The sequence below is a fragment of the Dermacentor variabilis genome, chromosome 5 (assembly GCF_050947875.1).
Source record: "Dermacentor variabilis isolate Ectoservices chromosome 5, ASM5094787v1, whole genome shotgun sequence".
Taxonomy (NCBI): domain Eukaryota; kingdom Metazoa; phylum Arthropoda; class Arachnida; order Ixodida; family Ixodidae; genus Dermacentor; species Dermacentor variabilis.
In genome coordinates, this window is record NC_134572.1 from 165,407,854 (window position 1) to 165,421,069 (window position 13,216).

The window sequence follows — 13,216 nt, forward strand, 5'->3', positions numbered from 1 at the left end:
TCTCGTAACCGTTATTTTTATTGTAAGCCCTCGCTGTCGCACCTTTCCCTCCAGCACTCCCTTTACCGAAACGTGGCACTGTCTTACCATTGGTGTCATGATAATGGTAACGGCAGCAGCAAGGCTGGTTAATGCTTGCCCCTTTGATTCCTGTGAGTTTAGTGGTAAAGAATATGGCACGTGCATACATACACCTGTGCTGCAAAATTTAACATTTGTGATTTTTTGGAGAGCTAATTCGTGTTGGGAAATTTCAAAGATGTGCACCATTGTGGCCTAATAACTAGAGCATTGGTGAGGTTGAAGACGGCGTATTGGTATAGAAGCTTGAAGTTTAATTGCCCAACAATTCGACGGGACACAAAGAAGAGAAATACACACAGCAGAATGCTTTGCTGTGTGTGTTACGCTACTTTGTGTGCCGTTGAATTGTTGTGCGATCCAACTTCAAATAGAGCATTGGGCTTCTTTGGTGCAGGACCGAGGAAGTGTGAGCTATTCGACAACATGCCAGTGCCTTGCCACACAATTATGGAAGTCGGAAGGTTTGCAAACAAAGCTTTGCTTTCAAATCCACCTGCTCATGTAATACAAGCACTGATTGAAAGAACCATCATACAAAAATAATGGTGAAATCAATGGCCTGTGAAAAGTGTAACTTGTATATAGACACTGTTGACATAATAGGTGCCATACCGGCCTGAAAATTGTAGTGGACAGAGCAGTTTGTTTCCTATGTGAAGCACAACCTCCCATTACATGCTGTGCAGATAACCAAGCTCAGTTTGTTTTGATATGCTACACAACATTCACTGTAATCTGTTTTTGATTCAAAGAAGTGCCAAACACCACCTCTTTTTCTAGGACGTCATGGAAATATTTGGCGAGACCTTTTTACAGCCCCTCATAATGGAAGTGTGGCCAGCCAGCTTTGCTTGGATGCCTTTATAGATTTCTGCTCCTGATCATTGTGTGCTATCAAGTTGCAGAAGTCTATGCAACTGGTGCAAGGCATTACGTGTTTCTATAGTCGGATACAACTTTAGGAGGCTGCGGAATCTGCACTTGAAGGTAGGTGAACACAAGCCTGCACCAATGGGCACGCACTCTAGACTGACATCGTGCCACCGGACAGATAGTCCCTCTCCAACCTGCTCGTTGGAGAGGGACTATTTCTTTAGACGTGGAGGCAATCGGCTGCTGCACTTTGGTCATCTGGGTGGGGCCTCTCCTGTCTTCTGAAGGTTTAGCAGACTGTAAAAGATGCTGCTTTTCATAAAACACAAAAGGACAAAGTGTACAATTATTTGGCCTATGAAATGGATACATCAGAAGTGTGCTGTGCAAGCGCTTAAGATGTGTGAAATATAGTACATGCAATTATAAGACAATGTTAAAGAATATGTGGTATCGAACATGCATGTAATGGCACATTTGAATCAGGGAGTGTTGCAGTCATATGCACAGTCTATAGGTGATAGCATTATTAAGCTCCTGCTGTTTCCTGTCTTCATAGTGAATTACATACACCGTTCATCTTGTGGCTGATCAACACGCACTGTATTCTTGCACATAGAAAGAACAAACACCACAATGACGTGTATGCTGCATTAGTGTATTTTTATTTACATGGTCCAAGAGTGGCACAGGTTGGCTTACGTTTATGCCTATTTTGAAGTGACACCAAGTGCATGTTACAAGTCTCTTAATATGCACAGCACAATGTTTACTGCAATAATTTTATTCATGTTCTTGAATAATAAACAAAATGTTAAACTGAAAGCTCCTTTATAAGGTGCCTTCTGTGGGCTTGACAGGAGATCAGTGAGGGCACCGATACTACTGTTGCAGAGCAGCCCTCTGGACCTCTGCCACACTCTCAAGAGCACGTGCCTGGCGCTCGCCTACTGCCACCAGGCGGTTGAGTGCCTCCAGCAGCAGAATCTTTTGCTGCAAAAAAGTGTATTGGAATGAATCAGCCGCATACAAACCATTATTTACAAAGAAAAATGCTCGTTGCACTATTAGTACTAAGTGTCCTTAACTGTGGAAGCCTCTAGTGTAGTATGCATAATAAAACAATGCGTTGGGACAACGTTGCTTTATTTTTCATAACTGGGGTTTTCTTTTTCAGAGCCAATTGTCATGTTGATTAGTGTGCCAGCAGCTGAGGTGGCCCCGCACCTTCACGAGTCTCTACTGTCAGCACCACACACCTATTTTTGTTCGCTGCAAAACAAATGCCTCGCCCTACCATCCTGTCTTATACGAGCTGATTGCATTCTACGCCTACAAACATCATATTATGCAATTTTATACCATCCTCGGCTGTACTCTCTCCTTGACATCCATTCTGTCACGCTTATGTAATCACCTGTTATGAATGAGCAACAAGTGATCGAACACGTGCATGGCCTGCCTGCCGATCCCTTTTTTCAGTTGCCACGGTTTACTACGCCACTGTCTTCCTGCCTTGATGCTATCTCCAACAATTTTTGTTACTTTGCTTTCTGCACAGTCCTTGACATGTCAAGTTTCTTTGTTGACCTCCAGGTTTATGTCCCATATTGCATAACCGGTAGAATGCAATGATTCTAGACTTTTTTCAAGGATATCGGTAATGTGGCGATCACGATTCGGTAATGCCTTCCATGTGCTGTTCAACCCATGAAATTTTTGTATAAGTTTCCTGCTTTATATCAGTACCTGCTATTGATATTTCACCTGGATAAAGGTACTCTTCCATAAATTTTGCGGGCTTAATGTCACTCATGAATTTCTGTTATCTCACCAAGTTAGTGAAGGTCACCTTCATCTTTTCCATATTTTCGCGGGCCCACTTGCATGTAAAAGCACGAACACTCATTGGTTCTCACTGCCTTCTTTAAACTGCTGGGCATTCAGTTCGTTACTACGAAAGTGACTTAATCCGTGCACTCTTATTATGCTAAATATGAAACAGTAGAAACATACTTATCTGCAGCTTGTCGATGTCTCCTTCACTGTGTTGGTAGCGAGATCCATCGTCGGTACCACCTCCTTGTCGCATCGTAGCTATATAGGCTGTCTTCCTTTTGCACACACTAAGCAATATCCGTGACGCTCGCAGTCACGCAGAGTGGAGGAACTCGGCGCCCTCGCAGAAGCAGCACCGGACAAGTTGTTTATTCAGCATTGCGCCGTGAACAGTAGGTGCGCGTTGCGATCTGTAAAATCGCCGAAGCTATTGGCACTCTTTCGGGGTCGACGGAAAGATTGCTCACGGAGGAACAGAAATATCCGAGAAATAGTTGTCATCGTCGAGCCTGATCACTACGTCGCGCACTGCAAGCTCGTTGTACGAGTTTGTTTACACTGGGCGCCTCCGATGCTTAGCCGCCATGCTCGCCCGGTGAATCGATGTGATGACGCCACCACAGCGTTCCCTCGTGGTATAATGCGAAGCGTACTAAATTACAAATTAGTCTAATGCACATTCAGTGTACATGTTGTAAGCTTTAAAATGCTTCTAAACCACTTCAAACTAACTAATAATATCGTACTAAATGCGTTTGTTTTATAACTCGCTTGTGCATGTAATGCACTCGGTGGAACGACAAACAAGTGAAAGAAGGCACGACCATGCACCGACGGTATGATCACGTGAGCCCCAGTTTGTCGGCCGCCCAGAAGGCAACGCCCAAGGAATGATAGCCAGCCAGAGTGAATCTAGATAAACCAATGAAACTGCAAGCTTGTCGAAAGATAAACTGTGCCTCGGTACCATTCGTGCTTTCATTTTGGGGTGTCGCCAGAGCTCGTGAAGATCCCGAGTTTCGCCAAACTCGACGCATCCTGCATAGCACCCCTGGTCGTGGTGTGAAGTTAACGAAAGATCGGCAGTCTGGTTGGCTTTGGTAGTACATGGTAAAACGACAAATTATGCAGTGCAGGGTGACATAGTTTCAGCCAATTTTTAAGTCAGAGAAGCGCAGAGCAAAATTAGTCTTGATGAAAGACTTAGGCACACGAATGAAAATAAATAGGCAGCAGAAGCGCAGAAGTATCTGGAGCTGAACAGCGTGAACACAGAACGAAAAAAGCTAAATAAAGTTCGCAACCATGTATATGGTAATTGAATGTGTTAATACTCAACCAGGAGTCATCAACAAAAGGAAAAAAAACTACAGAGAGTAACTCGGTTCCAAAAAAAATTGAAACAAAAGACAGTATGGGGATTTAAAGAAATAAGAAGAAACAAACTAGAAGAGAAAAGCTGTACAACAACGCAAAGACAGTACATGCTATAAGAGATTTGACTTGGTTGCCTGAAGGCAGAGGACATACCGGATGTAGTATTCGCAACAACATGAGGTGTGTGCTTTCTGCAGAAAAAATCCGGTGACCACTCAGCACATCGTAAATGAATGTGAAGGTATTCACCCAGTAAGAAATGTGGGTAGCGCACACACTCTAAAAAGGCTTTGTTTTAAAGTGGATGGAAGAAGTAACCCTTCAGCAGTACAGATAGAGTATTGGCGAAAAAAAAAGCAGAGAAGAAATTGATGCGACCGGATCTGTTACATTGATGGATAACAGTACCAGGTATACAAACAGTTTTGAGGAAGAGAAGAAAGATTAAGATGTATACAAAAATGCTCTAAAGAAAAGCATGTAAAGTGTGGCACACCTAATTAACTGAAGCAGGATACGTAACCACTTGTTACCGCCCCGTTTCAGAGGGGATGCCAGTAAATTATCATCCCGATAACTGAAGTGCGAGGGAAGAACCCGGCTGGAGTGCGCAGCTAATACATTACTGGTTAGGCCGGTGGCTTGTTCAGTTCCCCGTATTGATTTTTAAACATGATCACGCGATAAGAATGCAATGGCGATACGTTATAAAGTGACACCGGCAGTTACGCGTGTCCTCATAATGTGTACACATAAAACATATGAATCTCACACTTGCCATCATTCTTACAACATACACGATTCTCATAACTACATAGGATTAAAGCAGTTTTTGCCAATTGTTTCATCACTGAATCTCCTACCGCGAAATTAGATCTGTAACGATGATTAACGATGATAATCAACTCCAAATAGAAGACCTGCCTGAGTTTTTCTTCAGCTACCAATCTTTCTTTTAGAGAAACTCTTATGAATATTTTGTAGCTTCGTGCTAGTTTCATATGGATGACAATTATTCCCTTTCATATACTATTTCCTATCTTGCAGACTTCCGAACCCTTACCATACCTGACAATGCACTGGCGGACAACTGAGGATTTCCGAACTTGCCCCCTCAAATCTTTGTTGTAGAATAGGCTTGGCTATAGCGAGAATTGATCTCATATGTGAAAGTCACCACGACCAAGGCATTGTTGCGGATGGGACATATAATAGCTTAATACACAATACTGACTTTAACACAACAGTCATCCACAATCCGCACAAAATTTGGGGTGCGGAGATTACGTCGAGGAAGTTCTGTTCTAATAGCTAAATATTTCTCACGAATGTTAACGTTTTCGTATTCAAAAATTGGATCTGCTGACGTAGGCCAAGATAAACAATTATACGAATCCCGCGCACTCTGGGAAGTGATGTAAGTTGAATCTTCTGTGCTGTTTTTGCATTGGCGATATCTGGCGGTGAAGTTGACGTCATAGAAGAGTCACAAGCAGATGTTAAATATTACATTGGGTGCACCACTAGCCTTTGTATCTGTAGTGCACAGAACGCACAGTGACACATGTTTGTTCGACGTGTAGTTATGCACCATTGCTCGTAGCTTGCGAGAAGGTTTGCACTATCATTTCCTCTCACGGCGCAAAGCATTTTGGCTGGAGTATTGGTTTCCTTGCGTATTTTTGTCTTCACGCTGCGGTGCTTTATTTAGGCGTTGCGTCTGCGAGCCCTGCGTACGTTGTCAGCAGGGACAGATTTGCAAGGTGTTTGTTTCTTGAAATAGCAGAAGCCTGCCGCATTGTATGTTGAATTAAAAGTTTCCCACTTTGTCCTTAGTTATAACTATGTCTCGTAGTAGCACTAATTTATTATGCGACCCCAAAGTTACCTTGCTTTCTGGCGGCGCCTTTTCGCCTCTCGCGCAATCCTCCCATGTGTAAAATCTGTCAGGAGGAAAGAGTGGCGGCGTTGTTATTCTCCTGTTTCGTGACAGCGTTTCTTTACCCATTATCTCTTTCACCTCTCTATTTCTGCTCTACCATTTCATATCTTTGTTCTCTCAGCTGATGTGCGTGAGGGCAAAGACAAGCCGTGCAGCTTGTATGACAAAAAACACATGGCGCTGACTGTATGACGACGATGGAATGACGACGATGGTGTGACAATGCATTAAGACAATGGGATGATAACGATTGTAGGATGACAATGGCGTAATAATCACTACATCATGAAACCTGTACGATGACGTTGGTATGACGACGACGGCGTGACGACGATTTCACGGTAAGAGTCGGATTACGATGTCCACGTGGCATTGATGGCACGACAGCGACGGCATGATGATGCCGGTTTGTCAATCGATCATCATCATCATCATCATCATCATCATCATCATCATCATCAGCCTGGTTACACCCACTGCAGGGCAGAGGCCTCTCCCATATTTCTCCAACAGCCCCGGTCATGTACTAATTGTGGCCATGCCGTCCCTGCAAACTTCTTAATCTCATCCGCCCACCTAACTTCCTGCCGCCCCGTGCTACGCTTCCCTTCACTTGGAATCCAGTCCGTAACCCTTAATGACCATCGGTTATCTTCCCTCATTACATGTCCTGCCCATGCCCATTTCTTTTTCTTGATTTCAACTAGGATGTCATTAACTCGCGTTTGTCCTCTCACCCAATCTGCTCTTTTCTTATCCCTTAACGTTACACCTACCATTCTTCTTTCCATAGCTCGTTGCGTCGTCCTCAATTTGAGCAGAACCCTTTTCGTAAGCCTCCATGTTTCTGCCCCGTAGGTGAGTACTGGTAAGACACAGCTATTATACACTTTTCTCTTGAGGGATAATGGCAACTTCCTGTTCATGATCTGAGAATGCGTGCCAAACACAGCCCAGCCCATTCTTATTCTTCTGATTATTTCCGTCTCATGATCCGGATCCGCAGTCACTACCTGCCCTAAGTAGATGTATTCCCTTACGACTTCCAGTGCCTCGCTGCCTATTGTAAATTCCTGTTCTCTTCCGAGACTGTTAAACATTACTTTAATTTTCTGCAGATTAATTTTTAGACCCACTCTTCTGCTTTGCCTCTCCAGGTCAGTGAGCATGCATTGCAGTTGGTCCCCTGAGTTACTAAGTAAGGCAATATCATCAGCGAATCGCAAGTTAATAAGGTATTCTCCATTAACTTTTATCCCCATTTCTTCCCAATCCAGGTCTCTGAATACCTCCTGTAAACATGCTGTGAATAGCATTGGAGAGATCGTATCTCCCTGCCTGACGCCTTTCTTTATTGGGATTTTGTTGCTTTCTTTATGGAGGACTATGGTGGCTGTGGAGCCGCTATAGATATCTTTCAGTATTTTTACATACGGCGCGTCTACACCCTGATTCCGTAATGCCTCCATGACTGCTGAGGTTTCGACAGAATCAAATGCTTTCTCGTAATCAATTCTAACAATTGCCTGACGATGACGGCGTGACAAAGGCAGCATAATCGCTATTTAATGGCAACAGTATGATTACGATAGAAGGACGAAAATTTATGTGGATGGTGCGATAACGGCAACATGACAATGGGATGACGTTACTGAAATGCTGACAATAATAAAGCAACAGCGTGACAAGGACGGGATGACGACGACTGTTTGACGACGATGACGTATGACGTTGGCATGACGACAGTTCGATGACAAAGCTGGAGTGACGATGATGCAGTGATCACGATGGCATCACGACAACAAACACTCACCTAATGGCTCAAGCACTTAGAGGATTTGGACCACTTCGTCGGGCTAGAAGGAGTGAGGCCGACGGCATGACGTGAGTAAGCTCACGAAGCTGGAATGATAACTGAGAAAGAGCCCATACCTAGTGGCCCAAGCGAGTAGATAAGGGCCACACGGTCGGAGTAAGAACGTAGATACTTTGATATACAGGACCAAAACAGCGGAAGTAGTCAGATGCCATCTGCATTAAAAATAATAATACTAGTAATTCCTCCGGGGTTTGATTTTCTATTATTTACTTGATTAACTGGTTTATTGAGTTATTTATTGATTCATTCTTCAATCAATTAATTGACTAATGACTTAACGCCACCCAGACAAACACCTATAGGCTATGTTAGGAGACGAGGTGGGGGAAGACAGGAGGGTACATTGTCAACTCTGGGCATTATTTAGCATGAATCTAAATAGAACTTCAATAATGTTATTATTTGCCATCTTCACGCAATAGAACACAGCCGCTATTATATGGAATATAAAATGCGACCAGGTACACGGTGGCAAAACGACATTGCAATAGAACCTATTCCCCAAGCCATATTTATATTTTGCAGCTGCTATTGAAACCCTGCCGCAAAAAGCACAGATCGGTATGTTACTTCTACAAAGGAAGCCAAAGGCAGCCTATCCTATAAGTAGGAAACCAGCAATACGCCGTTGTTCCTGTTGGCCATATTTCTTGCTCTTGCGACGAAGCCGTAAACGATAACTCAAACGAGTACTGCTGCGTTCTCCAGGGTAGCATACCCCACCACTGCCGCCAAGTTGTTGCGGCGCCAGTTTCTCCAAGCCCGACCACCGTTACTATTGGAAGGTTGGCGTTGTCGGCGGGCTGTAGGCATCCGGAAGACCATGGCGGCCTGGCAAGGACGAGACGATTCCTAGTACAAAACTTGCACGGTTTATTCAATGGTTGGGGAAGGATATGATGAAGAGAATAAGTGAAGTAAAAAGTAAATTGTGGGGCCCCTTAAATAGCCCCACTAAAATCGTAGGCGGGATCTTGCTCATGTAAACGTCACGTGACAGGCACTGCGTCTGGTTTTGGATGGGCTGCGGATCCCCTCTTTTAGGTGACTTTTGATGAGCTTGCCTCCGCGGATGGCTACGCCCGGGTCATGGGGAGCGTAGGCGGCTTGGTCCCTTCACTTTTGGGCGTAGTTGGTTCGCGGAAAAGGCCCTCCCCTAGATTTGGCCAGTTGTTGGAAAGGGTTTTCATGCAAACGCACAAAGGGGCCTGTAAACACTGCGGGGCGTCCGCCAGACCGGCGACCACTCGGGACAACCATAACAAATTACTAATCCACCCTCCGTATCGATGAGGCATGGTGGTTGAGCATCCTTTTTGCCCGGGTTTTTACACGCCAATTGTAACAGCATCTATGGCGGGGGAGGAAGATCCCAACGCGTAGGGACTAGCAGCCACTTGGCGAGGGATTGGCGTTTCAGCAGCAGAATTTGCCTCCGAGGAGATGAACCCTTGGTTCGCAGATGATAGATTCCTGGGAGTCGTTCATCAGTCCTCGTGGCGCTCTTGCATCTTTTCTCTCTAGGCCGGTCCGGTGAAACTGGACTTCCAAAGCGGTCTCGCAACTTTTCGTCTCCTGCTTGGGCAAGCAATCACTCCAGAACAGTGCCGGACTCACAACCACAAAGTAAGCGAGCACAAGGCCACACTCCCCCAAAATACACCAAGCTTAATAAAAAAAAAGAAAACCCGCAACTGCTCTCCCATCCCTTTCGCACGTCCCCCCCCCCCCCTGTACGCTAAAACAGGCATTATTGATAGCGTTAAGACGTGGTTACTAAAATCAGGTTACAATCAACTACAACTTCGCGACAACAGAAACACGTATGAAAACAAATACAAGCGTAAAAATCACATGGAAGCGAAAGTGAGCATGAGGCTTTGTGACGATTATGAGGCCAATCCCACCGTTCTTAACCAGTTGTCAAGATTGGAGTCGGGCATGAATTAGATGGTAGCTGGCCCATGCCGTCGTCCGCCTTCTCCGCGCTGAGGACGTAGTTGAAAGGAAGGACTGCTTATCATCGAGAACGAGGAATATGGGTTTATATACAGTATCTACATAAAGACGTTGCAGTTCATCAGTCTAGCATGACTGCGAGAGAAAGTACACTGAGCAGCCGCACAACAGCGTTTTACAAACAGTCGGTCCCCCCTCGATCCCAAGGTGAGGGAAACCGCCGAACAGGCACCGTAGACGAGCGGCCTCTTTGCGCGAGGGATTACACACACACACACACTTCCGCACAGGTTCACGGTCCTCAACCGAGGTCACACGGTTTTCGCAGAACTCGGGATTGACGTCAGGAACGGTGCATGGGAAGGGGCCTCGAACTAGGTTCCCTTGAGGACTCGTTTGTTCGCAGCAGACCAAGTCGGCGGTCGCGGGTTCCGTCTCAAAGCCTGGTTCATCGAACTCATCTCGGCAATACCGCGATGCAGTGGCGAACGTGGCGCATTGTCCAAGAAAAGTTGACGCTGCTGTCGCAACTGGCTGGTAAAACTTGCACCTCAGCGGGCCGTTCTTAAAGGGAAGCTGAAAGGCTTTCCAGAAAAAATGAATGAACATGTGTACATAATGGTTTTCAACCCTCCGAATTCGAATATCCTATCCAAATTGAGCGAAAGAACGCGCAAATATATTTTATTTCGACGAAAAGTGCAGCAGCGGACACGCCCAGCTCGCGCGTCTCGTTTCCGCCTGTGATTGGTCGGGTGCATCGTGATGTCAACTCTAGTGACCGACCGCTGCCGCTACACATGAAGCGCGGTGCCAGGTAGTTTGGTGCTGTAATGGAAAATTAAGAGGTAATTGAAAATTTAGAGAGACTGCGTTTTTCTGAGGAGTTCGCGTTACTCCTTACATGTACGAGCCGATTGCGAAAAACCGGCCTCTCGAAGAAGCAAACGATGCTGGTGCGAGCAGTGCTTTCGACGCCAACTAAAGCGAAGTCTTGGGATCTCCTCGTGTTGGAAATGCTCTTTGGTGAGTATGTTTTTTGCGAAGCGATCTAGTGATCTCGCCGATCTTTCGCCGATCTAGTGAGCTCGTTTCCGGTCAAACAACTGTAGTGTTGTGTTCCTGCATGCCTCCTCATGGAAGGTAAGCGGGGATGCGATCATCGGCATTTGTGCGCTGTCCAAAGCTGTCGGCAATCTACAAAGACGGTTTAAACGCGTGAAAAGCTTCCCGGTTCATGCAGTACGTGTAGTGACCTTCATCTGTGCGCCATCCGCACGCTACTCGTAACCGAAGTCGTAATGGCGGCGAATTCCGTCGGCTACGTGAGACCACTCTACATACACGCAGACGCGCCAACAAAGGAATGCAGGGTCGATCGAAGCAAATTACGATGGCACGCACGCAGAAACAAGCATGGTCAGGCACGGTCGCGCAGGCTGCGAAGGAACAAAACACTAGAGTTGACGTCACAACACCGCGGTTTCCGGTCTCCGCTCGCATCGTCAGCGTCAGCAGCAGCGCGCAGCATTCGACGGGGGGCGGAGCTACAGCGCAATTTTAACCGACGATTAGGTCGCTCCTAATTGAAAAAAAAACAAAATTTTACCTACACGGTTTATAAGGTTCCCACATCCGTATATTAGCGTCTTATTGCATCCGACAGACTCTTCAGCTTCCCTTTAACAGCGTCTGCGTAATGCGTAATGGCCCGGAAAATCTCGACTGTCCAGCGCTGACAACCGCTGGACAGGAAGAGAACGGCTGGTGGCCAGGGGGTGATGCCTTGGCTCGCAGCGACCACTTGTGTAATGATGTCATCGCCCCAAAACAGCCAACAAGGACAGGCAACTGCAAAACGAACCCCACAATACGGCCCTGCGCCGAGATGATGTACCTTGGATCTCACTTTAGACCTACTAGGCTTCAAAGAAAACATAAGTGTAGAAACGAAAAATGCTGTATTTCACTATGCCAATTTTTGAAGCAATTTCGTGGTGACAAATTGAGCAATCACGGACGGAATCCTGCTAAATGAGAGGGGATCTTCTTGGCTTAACAAACTCAAGAATAGTAACCCTAAAATTTAGGCGGGACCCTTAAACGCAGAATTCAAATTAGCCTGCTGAAATCAACCGCATTGCTATGCAAGTTTCCCTTCTTATACCTAACGGAGAAGTTGTACACTTGGAGAGTGAGACTCCATCGGAGCTAGCGGCCATTTTTGTGTGACATTTGGTTGGGCCACGTCAGAGGACAGTGGTCGGTCTCGAAGATGAACTTCGCTCCGTACAAGTAACACGACACCTTCCGGGCGGCCCAAACTAAACAAGCGCGTTCTTTCTCTGAAGCGCTGTAGGCTTCCTCTCTTACATTTAATTTACGGCATGCATAGAGGATAGCATGCTCCTCGTTATCGTCGCCGACCTGACTGAGTAATACGCCCATACCCCTTGTCGCTTGCGTCGCATTGAACTATGAATTCATTTGTGTAGTCTGGTGCACGAAGCACAGGACGAGAAACCAATAGCGCTTTCAAACTTTGGAAAGCGTTCTCTCTGTCCATATCCCAGTGTACGCTAGTCGGTGCTCCCTTTCGGAGGACATCCGCTAATGGACTTGCCATTTGACAGTAATTGGGAATGCACCGTTGATAGTACCCCACAAGTCCCAAAAATCAACGGAGGTCTGTTTTCGTGCGCTGCTGAGAAAATTCTCCAATCGTAGCTATCTTCAGCTCGGCCGGCCGTCTCGTGCCCTGGCAGACAACATGGCCCAGATAAGTAACCTGTGAACAACCAAATCTACACTTTTCCGCTTTCATCGTTAAGTCGGCTTCCCTCAACCATGAGAATACCTGTTTGAGGTGCGATATGTGTTGTTCCCAGCTGTCCGAAAAAATTGATACATCATCAAGATATGGCAAGGCGAACTCCTGCAAGTCTCTTAGGAGAATATCCATTAATTTAGAGAAGCTAACCGGCGCGTTCTTCAGCCCGAAGCTGAGTGCGAGATGGCGAAAAATGCCTACAGGCGAGATGAATGCGGCATAGCGGCTGGCACTTTCTCAAAGGGGAACTTGCCAGTATTCCCGTACGAGATCTATAGTGGAAATGTATTTAGCAGCGCTAACTCTTTCAATTCGTTCCTCAATGTTGGGTATCCGGTACAGCTGATCCCTAGTGATGATATTTAACTTCCTGTAGTCGACACACGGACGAGGGTCCTTGTTAGGGGTTTCTACCAGTATTAGCGGTGACGTG

The 13,216-nt window shown here is 45.9% G+C and overlaps 1 long non-coding RNA gene across 1 annotated transcript; it reads right to left on the reverse strand.

Annotated features, from left to right (window-relative positions):
* Positions 1-1,722: 1,722 nt before the first annotated feature.
* LOC142583306 (uncharacterized) lies at positions 1,723-3,076 on the reverse strand. Its single transcript, XR_012828591.1, has 2 exons — positions 2,974-3,076; positions 1,723-1,950 (listed from the first exon to the last, which is right to left on the reverse strand). It is a non-coding gene; the product is annotated as an uncharacterized LOC142583306 (long non-coding RNA).
* Positions 3,077-13,216: the final 10,140 nt, after the last annotated feature.